A 13,413-nucleotide genomic window follows, 5' to 3' on the forward strand; every position below is an offset into this window, starting at 1 on the left:
ACAATCGAGGATCCTCGATACTCGCAGGGTAAATGCTGTTCCAGCTGAGAATTCTTCGATAGCCAACGATCGAGTATTATATTCGACGGATTTCTCTGCGAACGATTGGACGGAAGTGATCGCTTATTCGCGAAATGGTCAATTTATTCCGGAATTTTTTTTATTTCATGCTAGTTTTCGTTTCATTTGATGGTTCATGACTGGAGTAGGAATATTTAGAGCATTCATAATTATTTAAATGCAATATTTTATGTTATTCGTATTTCATTTTTATTTTATCGTGTTTTCGACCGTTTTATGTTTTATTGCAGTTTAAGTTAGGTTAGTTATTTTTACATATTTTATAGTATTATATTTCATTTTATTTTGTTGTGATTTTGACTGTTTGATGTTTTATTGCAGGTTAAGTTAGGTTAGTTATTCTTCAATATTTAATGCTATTCTATTTAATTTTTAATTTATTTCATTGTGTTTTCGACTGTTTTATGTTTTATTGTAGGTTAAGTTAGATTAGTTATTCTTAAATATTTTATATTATTCTATTTCATTTCCATTTTATTTCATTGTGTTTTCGACCATTTTATGTTTTATTGTATGTTAAGTTAGGTTAGTTATTCTGCAATATTTTATATTATTCTATCTCATTTCCATTTTATTTAATTGTGTTTACGGCCATTTTATGTTTTATTGCAGGATAAGTTAGGTTAGGTTATTTTTCAATATTTTATAGTATTCTATTTCATTTCATTTCATTGTGTTTTTAACCGTTTTATATTTTATTGCAAGTTAAGTTACGTTAGGTTCTAACTATTTTAGCAGCTGAGTGTTTGAGTGTATTATTATTCTTTCACTTGATTATTACAGTGCACTATAATAATATAATAATACGTTAGTCTTATTAATTATTTACTACTTACAATTTTATTTATTTATTTACTATTTACAATGTTATTTATTTATTTACTATTCACAATTTTATTTATTTATTTATTATTTACAATGTTATTTATTTATTTATTACTTACAATGTTATTTATTTATTTACTATTTACAATGTTATTTATTTATTTACTATTCACAATATTATTTATTTATTTATTATTTACAATTTTATTTATTCATTTATTACTTACAATGTTATTTATTTATTTACTACTTACAATGTTATTTATTTATTTACTATTTACAATGTTATTTATTTATTTATTATTTACAATTTTATTTATTTATTACTTACAACGTTATTTATTTATTTACTATTTACAATGTTATTTATTTATTCACGATTTAAAATATTATTTATTTATTCACTATTTGCAATTTACTATTTTATTTACTATTTTACAATCCTCTTCTACTTTGAATCCTATTCTCTGTAGTCAAACGAGCGTTACAAACATGAAGCACAAAATACACAAATTTCACAGTATATCATTTTATACAATAACAGCCTTGCAGCAGCCAGAATTGCTTCGTGCGTACAACTATAAATTTAGAAGATCCTTATTTCAGGATAATTACGAGTGTGCTTTCCAAGAGCAAAGGGTTGACTTCGAGGGTTGTTCAACTTTGAAACAAACTCGTTGGATCTCGTGACGCCTCGATGTCGACACGAACGCTTATTACATTAACATAAAAATGGTTTCTACCCCGTACGCGAGAATGCGATAGCAGAGGGTGGGTTTCTTCATTTTGGGGTGGTCCTACGTGCCATAACCCTATATCTATGAAATAGTGTACATATAATGTAGCTTTAGCGCGATCCGCAAAAAGATGGAGTGAGTTTGCTAACGGGGGATGAAACTATCTTAATTTTCGGTTCTTTTCGTTCACCATTCATTTCTACGAGTATTCGAATAAATTTCATACGAGTTTTGTGAGAATTTAAACATTGCCTTGATGAAATTTTTAATTGAACTTTTTCGAAACAGCATCCTGGCGAAATGTTATTGTTAAGTCATGAATCCTTTTGAGCAGGAACAGTAAATTTTAATATTTTATGAAACAAACTGGCCGTTATTGGGATCCTTGGGTAGAAACGGGTTTAATGTAGTCGAGTTTAAGGGCAAAGGGAGAATAATTAAAATGGCTTTCATAAAAATATTTTATATTACGTGCGAGGTTTAATTTTTCTTATGTTGACTTATTATTTTTAAATCACTGTATTTAATGTTAGTTTCATTTCTGTAGATGTTATTATTTCTTATAATTTTAATTTCCTTTTAACGATTTCTATAACTGTAATTTCATTTTTGCAATTTTTATAATTCTTCATATTTTTAATTATAATTTTACGATGTGCATAATTTCTGTACATTTTGTTTTTTGTAATTTGTGTAATTTTTTATAATTTCAGTTTTACTATGTAACCTCTATGCAATGATACACATGTCCATGTACACACATATATCTTGTACAACTTTGACCAGAGATTTATCAGTGGAATTTCAGACTTTTCCATTTTGGAAACACCAATATTGTCGGAGGATTATTCCAAAACCACTCTGCGGAAAAGGTTTTGACATCTGCTGTGTACAAAAGTTTTATTCTTCTCCATTTTTAAAGCCGTAGTATTATCGCATATTTCAAATATATCTGAATACTCTTCAGCACTTTTTAAATGCTTATACAATTATATCTATTAACTATCATATAATATGAAATTGTTTCTAACTAAAATCTATAATAAAATTAATGTGAAGATTTTAATCAATGTATTTCAATAATTACATATTGTTTAAATTATTATCCTTGATATAACCTGCAATTTTTATTAATCTAATTTTGTAAAAATTAGATTGATAAAATAGAAAAAATAAAAGGGAGTGAAATGGAATTTTATAAATGTAGGATATTAAAATTTTGTAAAAACAGGGTGTTAAATATTATTTCATGAATGCAGGGTATTGAACATTATTTCATAAATGCAGGGTATTAAATACAATTTTACGACCAGGTATTAAATATAATATAATTTTATGAATGTAAGGTATGAAACATAATTTTATAAATATAAGGTATTTAGTTTGAAAGCAAGATTACGCTTCTCGTTTTAGCAAAATTTCAACAATTACTGGAATCCTATTCGGACTTTATTACGAAGGATATTAAACTACATTACCGAATGTAATGTATTAAATTGGGATGCGCTAGCGGCAACGTAATTGGTTCTAGAACCTCGTTCCTTATATAGCATCTGTTCATTTCAGATTACACCGAAGTACATGTATTTGGGGATAATGCACTTTAGAGCCGCAATCCTGAATTTAGACTCTAGAGAGAGGGTGTTGATCAACCTTCAATAGAGTTATTTGAATAGAAAACTAAGTGTCAATATAATATTTACTAATCTAGTTTATTATTTACCTGTATATAAATACTATTTTGTACGTCTAATTTATTATTTATCTACACATAAATATTATTTGTAAATTATTTATATATATACATAATTATTTTTAATATATAATTATTTTGAATACATTATTTTTTTAAAATAATACATTATACATTAAAATTATACATTATTTATCTGTATTTAAATCTAATTAATTATTTATGTATGCTTAAAAACTATTTATAAACTTAATTTATTATTTATCTGTGTATGAATATTATTTACAAACCTAATTGATTATTTATCTGTATAGACAAATTATTTGGCACATTATTACTAAGAACGACTTAGTAATTTTATTAAGAAAAATTGTTTATTATAGTGTTCATACATAACAGCATACCACAATGCATATTATTCTCTATATTTTTATATTATAAAAACAATATATTAAACACAAATTAAGAGAATATAAACTACTATAACAGATTAGAAATTTGAACTTCAGAATGATGATTTATATAATTAATTAATATTTAACATCATTTAGATAAACAAATATAACCAGACAAAAATTACAAAATTTAAAATGAATTATACTCTATGTATATTAAAGTAAAGAAAAAGAATGATTGTATAGTCCTAATGGTATTAATAAAAATGAAATGTGTAAGTCTTTTAATAACAATTTCTTAAAATCGCCTAACCTTGAACAAAGTATAACCGGTTATCGAAAATGTAAGGCGTTGAAAATATCAGTAGCTGCTGCGGAGAAGCACGATTCTTAGAAACTTCTCGGGAACTTCGTAAAAGTGACGTTAAAGTGGTTCCACCGCGTCGAATAACGCAGGAATTAACAAAGTTCCGTGAAACTTAACCTAAGTTAACCGATATTTTTCAACGAAAACCTACGTTCTCACTTTTTCCGTTGAAAACAGAGAAATATTACCTGACATACCAGTACACTTTATAATCCATCTCTCGCTATACATATAATAAACCACGTAATTTCTTGTTATACAGTAATCATTCTATATAAGGAAACCTTTCGGGTCTGTTTTGTGTATATTTTTGCAATGGGAAATCTTATTCAGAATCACCTCAACTACCCTCCATTTCAGGGACCTACACTAGTTGTGAGACACCCTGTATATTTTAATCGATGAAGGTTTGTTTAACAAATTTCTGATCACATAATCTGATTCACGTCTGTAGAAGTTTCTGATTAACCTAATCGCAGAAATAGAAGAATAAGAATCGAAGATAATGTTTAAATTACAGGAGTGAAGCGTTTCGAGGAAAATAACGACGTCGTTGTTATTTACTTCGATAAATTGTTTGATGAAAAAACCTGTGTATCCTTCAGGATAATAAGGGAAAACGTTGTCGATTATCTTGAGCCAGCGAATGTGATACTTTATGATTATTATCAACAAGAACTTATGGTGTACAGCGTGAGTTTTCACTGATTGTTTAATATACAAGTGCAACCGTTGGTGTAACTAAAATGCAGGGCACATTTCAACCTTCGCGTATTAGAAAGTAAAAAGATTTGAAAGTTACAAGTTTTCAAAATCTGAAATTTTTGGGTTACCAAATTTCTCAAATCTTTATCTTTCAAGTTTGCAAAGGAAAATCTTATTCAGAATCGCGTTAACTACCCCCCATTTCAAGGACCTACACTAGTAGTGAAATGCCCTGTATATTATGTGCCATGTATTACCTTGCTATATAATTTTGCATTTATTAACGTTAAATATTTACATATAGAATTAATTACTTTCGGATTTGAATTTTAATGCATATTGAAAATTTTCGTGAGAGATATAAATAGTACCCCTGTGGCTATACGCTTTTTCCAATATTGAATTTCAACGACCGCAATAGTGATGTTTGGTACAATAAACATCAGGACAATATTGTGTACCTTCACGATGAATTTCTGTGTTTCATTTTTTAATGCAATCAAATACTCGACAGTAAATCACGGATTGAATTTCATTAAATATTTCTCATTGATTGTGTACACGCTGCAATGTGTACACAGTGATTTTCATCGGCTGATGTTTCGTCCTGAAAATGGGTGCGAAAATATCAGGAATTAAAATGTTGAAACTGTAACGTCTTTGTTGCATATATGAAGAAGTATAAAATTATATGTAACAAAATATAAAATTATAAATTGCAAATTATAAATCAAATTATTTATTGAAGATTACAAAGTAAAATTATTAATTGTAAACTGTAAATTAAAATTATTAATTGTAAGTTGTAAAGTAAAATTATTAATTGAAAATTGCAAGTTCAAATAGTAAATTGGAAATTGCACATTAAAATTATTAATTATAAACTGTAAAGTAAAATTATTAATTGAAAATTATATGTACAAATAATAAATTGTAAATTGTGCATTAAAATTATTAATTGTAAATTGTAAAGTAAAATTATTAATTGAAAATTGCAAATTCAGATTATAAATTGTTAATTGTAAATTAAAATTATAAATTGCACATTGTAAAGTAAAATTATTAATTGAAAATTAACATTATAAATTATAAATTGTAAATTGTATAAAATGACACATTAAATATCGATTAAAAAATATTAATAACACCGTGACCAACGTAGGTCTTACATTTAAACAGTGAATACAAATGCAAAACTAAATAAATCAAAAATGAAAAATAAATTGTTTTTACTTTAATTACATACCAAGTATAAAAATGCGTAAAATCTAAGAGCATTTAATGACATAAAATCCTCTAATTACAAACCAGTATTTGTCAAATATTATCATTGTACCAACAAAGAAGAAAAACCGTGAACATCTTTTCGCTCAGTCTAAAAAAAAAACATATAAAAGTACCCAGTATATTTGAACGCGTGTTCTCAGTTGATTTGCTACAGCAAATATATAGTAAAGACAAACCAGGGCTCTTAAACCCCGGTTACCTCGAAGATCAACCGCACACTGCATCAGCGGTAAAACGTTTCCGGTCTTACGGAAGAAAGTAGGGTGAACCACAACTCTGAGGGCTGCCATCACCCATACGGGTCACCCTCGTTACGCCTAGCAATGGAAATGACTTGATGCATAAGTAATTTCTGCATGGTATCTGGGCGCCTGTGCTATTTGCTCGAGTAAACATAGTTAATACCAGGGAACTAGATACCGACTGATCATTCATCTCTGCCTTAAGTGTCCTACAAGTTTGACTAAATGTTTGACTTGAATTTGTAATTGTCGTTCAACCATTCGAGCGTTTCCTCTTATCAAACGTATGAATTTAATTAAATCTCTAAACCGCAGATGTTGATATTTTATATGAATGTTTAATTATTCGAGTATTTACTGCATTGTTTAATCACGACATATTGAGGGAAAACATTTTTTAATTTATTCATAATGATATTTGGTGATAACGAAAGGAAATATTTATATAATTGAATACCAATAAAATATTGATTTAATCATATTTCAAAAATATTTGCGGTTATATGTAGGATGTACATTAAAATCTTAATGTATATTTTTTATTGACATTTGAGATATTAGCATAACGTGAGATAGCTAACATATCTCAGAAATAATCTAATACCAATCTCTGTAATCAGAGTTCTTCTAAACTTCAAACTCATTTCTTAAAAACAAATCATTTCTAAAAGCAAATTTTATTTAATATTCACATGTATCTGTAACTCCACATATCAAACTACCTCAGTAAGTCTTACAAGTCTAAAACAGAATGTAAAGCATAGCAAACAAGTGGCATCAAAAGCGCCAGGCATAAAAAGAGCGAAAAAAAATTACTTTCGCGGCAAACGCAAAGATCAAAGGAGCCGGAAACTGGGATTTATATCTGAACCGGTGTCGGTGCCCTGCGCCCCTGTATTTTAATTTTGCATCGCTGACTCATCGGGACGCGAAGGACCTTTCGAACGCGTCCCCGTGAAAAAGTAATCGTGATGGCACCCCACCCCGTGTAGAGAAATGAGAAAATAAAAAAGAGCGTCGTTCCGAGGGTGTCCGCTCCGCAAAGAACCGCGCATATCAGGGTGCGCGAAAGTTTCCCAAGGGTGTTAGTGTCAGTAAACACCGCCAGGGCGACAGTTGGCGCGCTTGGGAGCGGTAACCAAGGTTACGATGCGCATGGGCAATGCCAGGATTCGGGGCATCCGTTGTGGAGCACACTACGGGGGTGGTTTTTCGCTTTGGCACACCCGGGCGGCTAGCTGGGCGGTGTCTGCAGCCTTCACTTTCCTCCTAAAAATCGAAGGCTACACAGCTAGTGGCCGTCTTTTTTTCTCTCTCTGTCTCTTCCTTTCCCTCTGTCGTCTTCTTGTCCGTCGCCTGGTTCCTCTCGTGTTTCGGCCTGCGAACCTCCCTTCCTCCCCCTTTCTGTTTTTCTCCGTCGAGGTGACACGTGTCACACGGCCAGGACAGCTACGCGAGTGCACGTGCATGCTCGTTCGCGCCAAAAAAAGTGCAAGTGAACGGTGTCGACGGTCATGTGACACTCGGTCACAGGGGAGCCAGTTCCTGGGGAAACCGAGCCGATCCCGAGGGAACCGCCGGAAGGCGGATCGGGAAGTCCTTCGCTGCGCCAGCGAAACTTCCCGGTCACGTGATCGCAGTGAGGGTTCGCCGAAGAGGGAGGGAGCTGTGTGCCATAGTCGGCGATCCTCGTTCCTCGTGGAACAGCCTATCGTCGACCTGTTCCGTTCGAGGACTTCGCCGATTAATCCTGATCGATTATCCGCAATCGTGATCAGTTGCCCGGTAACCGCGTGTCTGCTCGCTCGTTGGTGATGTTTGTTTACCGTGTGCGCGATCTGCTCCGTCAGAAAGCCGATCAAACGGGAATCAGCTTGGAGGAGTCATGGTGACAGTGAAACTGATTCATGCAGATACACGCTTTTGGAGAATTACTGCCTCGGCCAAAGCGATATACTCGAATGTCTCGATCGAGATGTGTGTTGTCCAGGTGGCAGGCTGACCAGTGTTTACGTAGACTCGACCGATGATTCACCGGAGCTGCGTTTCGATTTTGAATCGGGATGACCTGATTTCGCCGGGGAAGAAGGAAGATCGATTGCGAAACAGTCGAACCTTGACACGCTTCAGGAGCAGACGATAACCGAGTGTGTCGTCTCACGATAACACTGCCAGAATTAGCCGGTGTACGCCGATGTGGACGATCCTGTATGCCCCTGACGAGGTATTTCACGAGCTTCGTCGATCTAGCGACAGGCTCTTAACCGACGATCGTGCGTCGCAGGTGTGGCTTAGTTTCTTATTCGTTGTTGACGATGGAACCTCGAAACGCGATATTTTCACCTGACTTCTTTCCACGGACAGTTTCATGCGACGTTAACTATGCAGGTGTTATGGAGCCTTTCTCGAGTGCCTGCTAAAAGATCGCGTGCGTTCCGGAGGCTCGCTTTAAGTTGCTAATTTAATTACACTTTAGGAAAGTGAGTTTCACTCGAGCGTGCTCTGGTCTTTACCACCCCTGCGGGTATATTTTCGAGATCGACTTTTGCGGTCGGCTGGTCGAGATGATTGATAGCTATCGGTTTAGATTTGGATTAAAGTTGATAGACGTTCTGCGGGGGATCATTCGTTCTGGGTAATTAGTTCTGAATGCAAATTTTGATCGATGCAGTTTCAAATAATGCAGCGGCAGTTATGAAATTCGGTTTTGATATCTTTCCACATTTTGCGGGCTGCCTTGGTAAATTTGGCCAGTTCTCGTTAACGCGTTAGCGAACATCGGTGACCAGCATCACAAATTTAACCCTTCGTGGTCTGCCCTATATTCGCAATCTCGTTCCCGTCGAATTACATAGGTATACATACGCAATCAAAGTACCTACGCAGGGTTAGCGATGGTCATACAGAGTTATCCTCTCGAATACTTTTCCGAATAACTGACATAGCTTTCGAAATGCGACGCATCACATTCCGAATACGCTTCACCGAATTCGACGCTATCGTTGGAAAGCTGAAGCCGAATTTGATTTTCAGTCACACTCGTGACATGCTGAAATGTGTTATTGAATTACTGTTCGGCAACGGATTAATTCAACGAACTTCGAGAAACTGTTAACAATTGCAATGATTTATTCCCACTTTTGAACACACTCTTTTTCTACCGTTTAAATCTCATTTCGTATGTTACACCTGACCTAGTTGTTCAAGGTTTAAACATTGTGTTGAACAAAGCTCTTAACTTCCTTTTTCCTTCTTCAGAGAATGTTTTTGAAAACGGTAAAGTGCTAGGAAAACTCATTACTTCCACAACGAACACTGACTCTTGCAATCATATTCTATTCTCTCGTTTCTTTTATGAACTTCAGTTTCTTTTGTCTTAAACATCTGGTGCACCTTTTTGATGATTCTATTTTTATTTAATTAAGTTAAACTTAATTTTTTATTATGTCAGATACATTTTCGTGTATTTAATTTTATAATAAATTCACGTTACTCTCGTCACTGAAGAAATGTAATTATTAATGTATCGATGCTTTTACGTCAATTGCTGAAATCAGTTTTTACTGAAGAAAACGTAAACTATTATTCATTGTACAAAAATACAAATATGTATTACAATATTACAAAGATATAAGTATTGCAAAAAATGTAAGATAGTAATTTTATGAGATGTAAAATAGAAATCGACTTTGACATTCATTTCAGAAAATGATTCAAAAACATAGCAGAATAACAATGTTAGTTTATTTAAAAACTCTGTACTTGTTTACGAGATTCGATACAAAGCAGTAACGCGAAATAAAATATCCAACGTTAAACATAAATTTTGCTTCCTCGTATTTCTGCCTGTAGAACGATGTGGCTGATACTGTGATCTCGGTGGTGCACATTTTTCAGAAGCACGAGAAACACTAGGAGGTTGTAATTTTCAGTTCAACAATTTACATGAAAAAGCGAGCTGAAGCTGACAAGCGTTCAACGCAATAAACGCCGGAAAAAAACATCAGAGTTCTGTGAGGTATCTTCGTCGTGGGTGTATGAGTTTAAATTACACGTGAAAAAGAACGTCGAAGGCAAAGAAACGCAATTATTAGGTCGGTGCACATCAAATGGAGAGTTAATATATAAAATGTCTGATATTTGAGAGCGTAAAAGTATGAAAGTGTTGGAAGATATTGGTACATCAATTTGTAGTTTGAAATTTCATTAAAGTTGTTATTTTAATGGGGGGTAATTGCAGTTGCGGAAGTGCAAATACGAAAAGGGGGGATGCATTTAGGGGCATGAGAAATTCTTTAATTTGGGCACTTAGTTTGGATATTTCTCTATTTATTATTTAAAAAATTTTAAAAGTTTGAAATTTTGGAATTTTTGTCAGTTTTCAAGTTTGGAAAATTTGGCAATTTTATGTTTTATAAATTTTTACGTTTGAAGAATTTGAAATTTGGGAATTTCTTATTTATGAATTTTCAAGTTTGGGATATTTGAAATTTATTGTGTAAATTTTCAAGTTTGAGAAATTTGACATTTCAAATTTTTTGTTGTGTAAATTTTTAGATTTGACAAATTAAAAATTTGTGAATTTCTTGTTTTGTAAATTTTTTAATTTGAGACGTTTGAAAATTTTGAATTTCTTATTTTGTGAGTTTTCAAGTTTTAAAAATTTGGCAATTTTATATTTTTTGTTTTCTAAATTCGAGATTTGAAGAATTTGAAATTTTTTATTTTAGGAATTTTTGGGTTTGTAAAATTCAAAATTTATAAATTTCTTATTTTGTAAATTTTCAAGTTTGTAAATTCCGAAATTTCTGAATTTCCTATTTCGTAAATTTTCAAGTTTCGAAAATTAAAAATTGTTGAATATCCCATTTTCTAAATTTGCAAATTGAAAAATTTGAAAATAAGTAAATGTACTATTTTCAAATTTCTTAACTTTGAAATATGAAAAATTGTATTTTCATTTTCATTTTTTTACTCTAACTTTCTTCAAGTTTTTAAACAAATTTTTAAGTTACTTTAAATTTCACTAAATTTCTCTAAACTTCTATAAATTCTTCTACATTTCTATTATTTTCCTTAAAACATAAAAAATAATAATAAAAAAATTCACTTTAATCTGACTCAAATAACAGATATTATTTTACTATATTAATTATAGTATTATTGTTACTAAAATATTATTATTACTAAAAATAGTTGCTAGTAATCAGTAACTTGTTGTTTCTACTAATAAATAAATTACTCAAAATTCTAGTCATTATTAGTGATTATTAATAATTATTAGCGATTATTGGTAACTATTAGTAATTAGTAATTATTAGTAATTGATAGTAATTGTCAATAATATGTAACTAGTTAAAAATTGTTAGCAAGCAATAGTAACCAGTAACTAGCAAGTGAATGTTAGTAATTTTCATTAATCTCAAACTAGATAGTAATTGTTAGTAATTTTCAATAATCATTGATTATATAATAATTGCTAGTAATAAGTAATTAATTAGTAATTGTTAGTAACCAGTAATTAGGTAATAATTATTGGTAATCAGTAACTGGTAATTATAAGTAATTGTTACTGAAGAGTGACTAATTAGCAATTGTCAGTAACAGTACCTAGCTAATAATTGTTAGTAATTAGAACTAGTTAGAAATTGTTATTAATCACTACCTAATTAATAATTGTTATTAATTATGAGTAATCAGCAACTATTTACTAATTTATAGTAATCAGTAACTGTTTACTAATTGTTAATAATCAATAACTAATTAACAATTTTTTCTAATTATAACTAATCAATTATTCAAAAATTTTTTAATTTCCAAGACAAATTCAGTTATTTAGAAATCCAAAAATTGTTATGTTACATTCCAATTCTATAGAAATCTAAAAATTATTAGATTATAATACAATTATTAAGAAATTTTTTAATTTCCAAGATAAATTCAGTTATTTAGAAATCCAAAAATTGTTAGGTTATTTACTAATCATTATTGATAATCAATTATTAGCAATTATTAATAATCAATAACAAATTAGCAATTACCAATGATCAGTAAACGATTAATAATTGTTAATAACCTGTTTTATCTATTTATTGTCACGACAGTAAAATCCCAGAGACCCGTAAAATTGTCGAATTATATTCCATCAGCTCCATCGCACTCGAATCAACGGAAGTAAGCTACACGCTCGGTTGAGAGTACTTGACCCTTCGTTACCGCCATGTATACCTTGGCCATAAATCACCCTGAAAGGCCTCCCTTACGCCTCGGCCACGCTCCAAAAAACGTCAGAAATTTACATTCAGAAGGGTGTGGCCTTCAAATCTCGAATTATAATTGTATTTCCGGCCGAAGGACCACGATAAGTGGAACGCGAAAATTCACACGCTGGTGAAACGCATGAATCTTTCGAGTGCCATCTGTTGTTCCGGACGATTTAGGTCATCGTTCGAACAATTGCTGAAGTACAATATTTTATATAGCGCGGCTCGTTGAAATCGTGGCATGAAGCCGTTTAGTATGGCAAACAATTTATTTACAAAATTATAACCTTCGATAAGAGAATGTTTTTCTTTAAAAATTTTTGAGATTCGGATTCTTTTGTGAACTATTAGAAAGATTCAGGTTTTTTGATTAAATAATAAATAAAATTGGGTAATGTAATAATAATATTATGATGTATTATAGAGGGAAATATTGGAGATTTTTTAATATTATTGTTGGAATATGATATAAAATATTATTACATTATAATGTGACAATATTACTGTGTATTTGACATTTCATATTATAATTTAATAATAGTAAGGAATATCAATACTTCTCTTATTAATATAACAATATAATTATTACATTATATAGATATTGCATATTACATTACATAAATATAATACATATTGCTTTGTTAAATTATTTTTTACTTAATCAGAATGAGTCTTATGTTTTTCTTTTATGTCTAATGTTTTATGACAAAGTTACTATGTTCTATTGTACAAGATTCGGGTTTTTTGATTAAATAATAAATAAAATTGTGTAATGTAATAATAATATTATGATGTATTATAGAGGGAAATATTGGAGA

General features: G+C 31.0%; 1 protein-coding gene across 12 annotated transcripts in view; it reads left to right on the plus strand.

Moving 5' to 3' along the window:
* Nmdar2 (glutamate ionotropic receptor NMDA type subunit 2) overlaps positions 1 to 13,413 on the plus strand; it is a 423,506-nt gene that overhangs the window by 302,402 nt on the left and 107,691 nt on the right. Inside the window, exon 1 of one of the 12 annotated variants that reach the window (XM_076530224.1) lies at positions 7,600 to 8,616. The exons of 8 other annotated variants lie outside the window; for them this stretch is intronic. The gene's annotated coding sequence lies outside the window, so the exon portion shown is untranslated. Of the gene's footprint in view, positions 1 to 7,599; positions 8,617 to 13,413 lie in introns of those variants that run through there. 3 more of the 12 variants (XM_076530221.1, XM_076530225.1, XM_076530226.1) reach the window with 3 other exon arrangements.

This window comes from Megachile rotundata, chromosome 3, assembly GCF_050947335.1.
Source record: "Megachile rotundata isolate GNS110a chromosome 3, iyMegRotu1, whole genome shotgun sequence".
In the NCBI taxonomy this organism is placed as follows: Eukaryota; Metazoa; Arthropoda; class Insecta; order Hymenoptera; family Megachilidae; genus Megachile; species Megachile rotundata.